At 49.8% G+C, this 2697-nt stretch overlaps 1 non-coding gene across 1 annotated transcript; it reads right to left on the reverse strand.

The window, feature by feature from the left end:
- Window positions 1-2287: 2287 nt before the first annotated feature.
- On the reverse strand, window positions 2288-2479 carry LOC140214731 (U2 spliceosomal RNA). Its single transcript, XR_011891663.1, has one exon. It is a non-coding gene; the product is annotated as a U2 spliceosomal RNA (small nuclear RNA).
- Window positions 2480-2697: the final 218 nt, after the last annotated feature.

Raw genomic sequence — 2697 nt, forward strand, 5'->3', positions numbered from 1 at the left:
TGGAGCAACATTTCCACTACTCTAGAGGGGCATAAACTGTAGACAGTGCACGCTTTCTCATTTATCCAATCGCTCGCAAACACATTGCATTGCTAGTCTACAGTGGCAATACAAAGTGACGTTTCACCATGCACGTCGAAGTTCATTACCAGTACCGCGCCAGCATCGACCGGCCGGCGAAGCGACGAGCTCAGCAGCGCATGCGCAAGGCCCGACACCACCCCAACCGAGCTTCCCTGCTTATCGGAGAGAGCAAGTGCGCGTGAACACGGGCGCGTCTGAGTATCTGGATTTAAAAAAAAAAAGAAAAAGAAAGCGTTTCCGAGATATTGACAAAGACAAGTGGTCGCGGTCGCTCTGAATCTTATCGTATTATAGAAAACGTGGGATGGCGGCGCTTCCTCGAGGGTCAGAAAGTACAATCGTCGAACTAGGTGGCAAGTGGAGTACATCCTTTTTCTTGGAACGGTTTGCAATTGACTGCTTGAATGTGCCGACCACGCGTCGCGGGTCGCGTATAGAGCCAACCGTTGGCAAGCACGCGTCTAGCGTAGCAGCAGAACCGATCGCGGTTGCGATAACCCATCGTTGGCAGCGAAAAAGAAAAACACCCACACGCAGTTTGTAGCAATAACCGTACAAATCAATGTGGTTTTAAATATAGCTTCACTGGTCACCCAAGAAGGGCACCGAAACTTTCTCATGACGCACACCGCTGTAGTCCACAAAGAACAAAGCGCACAAAATAGATATGATACAGCCGCACCGCATTATTTCGTGTTTTCACCATTTCATTACTTTCGTGTGCATGCGCGCTAGGGCCACGCAGGCCAGGAGTAAAAGGCACGAAAAAAAAAAAAAAAATGGTACGCAATCCTAAGCTTTGACTTGACTGCTGTGGCACTCGCATTTGTGTTCTTTACCTTAGGCGAACGCAATGCGCAAACTGAACTGGAATTTCCAATAATGGAAATTCCTGTTTGGCTCATATTTGCGTTTTTCGCCCGAGCAAGCGCTTCACTGCACTACGCTTTGCCCCTTCAACGTGGCTACACTGCCCGGCAGGCGTGTTCTGCGTAGGGCCGAACCTGCAGGCAAAAAGCATGGGCGCCGCCATCTTGTTGAGAGCGGCGCCAGGGACACAATCGCGCCTAGCTCATTGAGTTTTCCCCCAAAACTGAAAAAAATTTGACTTCATTAAACGAGAAAGATGCCACGAGTGTCCCAACAAAAAGCTTTGAGGATTACCGAAGGGTAACTGAGGGCGACGCAACGGGCTCTGGAAAGAAGGATGATGGGTGTGGCGTCACGGGGGGATCGGAATAGAGCAGATTGGGGTGTGCGAGAACAAACGCTCGTTAATGACACCAAAGTTTAAACCAGGAAAAACAAATGGGCATGCGCAGGGCATGCAATCTGGGGGGAAGATAACCGGTGGCCATTAAGGGTTACAGACTGAATTCCGAGAGGAGGGAAGCGTAGCAGGGGGTGGCAGAAAGGTAGGAGGGCAGATTAGATTAGGGACTACATGGCGACAATCGGCACCTGACCGGGGTACTTGGAGGATCATGGGAGATGCCTTTGCCCTGCAGTGGGCGTAGCCAGGATGATGATGATGATGATGTTCATGATGAAAAGGTAGCAACAGGTCTTCGTAACATACAGGTTAGAAAGATGAGGCACCTTTTAACCCTTGAATATATTTCGCCACATTCGGGCATACGACAAGTTTGTTTTCGAGGCGCTCGGTCCCACTGCTGCGAAAATGTGTACACAAAGGCTGCACAGTAGTTGCCAGAAATCGGGCACTCTATTTTTCTTTCATAGGGAATCTTTCTTCCACTTGGGCAGCGGATTTCGGCGGCAGGGCGAGCTTGCGTGGGCGCGGTGGTTTACGGATCCAAGCGATAGTGAACTCCAAAATCCAGTGTTGGCTTTGAGTGGGATTCATATTGATTGCGAACCCCACGGCTAATCCTACCCCCCATCCCCCCAAGTGGCTCTTTACAGGAGACAATCATTCAGAGACATCGGACAAATAGGAATTCTGGTTCTTTCTTTTGCTTTCATTAATTTTTCTCGAAGCCCATAACTAGAAATTTGCTGGAGCGGCTGTCCCATTTGCGACGCAACAAGTGCGACGCTACACACAGATGGAGTGGCAGTTTAATTACTCTCGTGGTCCGCGAACCGGCATCGTTGCGTGTAGTATAGGAATGGTGCGTGTCAAGTCAGTGCTCGCGTTGAGCTTGTGCTCTTCATTTTGATTGAATGAAGTCTCACCTAAGTGAGCGGGGCCGATCCCGGAGGTAGTGCAATACCGGGCCGACCTGCGGCGGAGGTGAAGCAGGCTTCAAGCACTCCGCCAACTTCCAAAAATAGGTTTAATATCGTGGGTCCATATAGAACCCGTATCAGATATTAAGCTGATAAGAACAGATACTACACTTTGATCTTAGCCAAAAGGCCGAGAAGCGATGTCCTTCACTTCACTTCATTGTACTACTGCCTTGTGGGCGCCCTGCCGACATGGGTAACCTCAGCAACAGCGTGGGCAATATTATAAAATTCAGCCTGTGTACAGACTCAACGCTCCCTATCTCACGGATGAATTCGCAACGCCTCAGTCTTTCGCTGTTAACGAAACGCTGTCGCGTAGAAACGAGACCCGAGTGCAAGCTTGCTTGTAACGCGAAA

The sequence above is a fragment of the Dermacentor andersoni genome, unplaced genomic scaffold (assembly GCF_023375885.2).
Source record: "Dermacentor andersoni unplaced genomic scaffold, qqDerAnde1_hic_scaffold ctg00000595.1, whole genome shotgun sequence".
NCBI lineage: Eukaryota > Metazoa > Arthropoda > Arachnida > Ixodida > Ixodidae > Dermacentor > Dermacentor andersoni.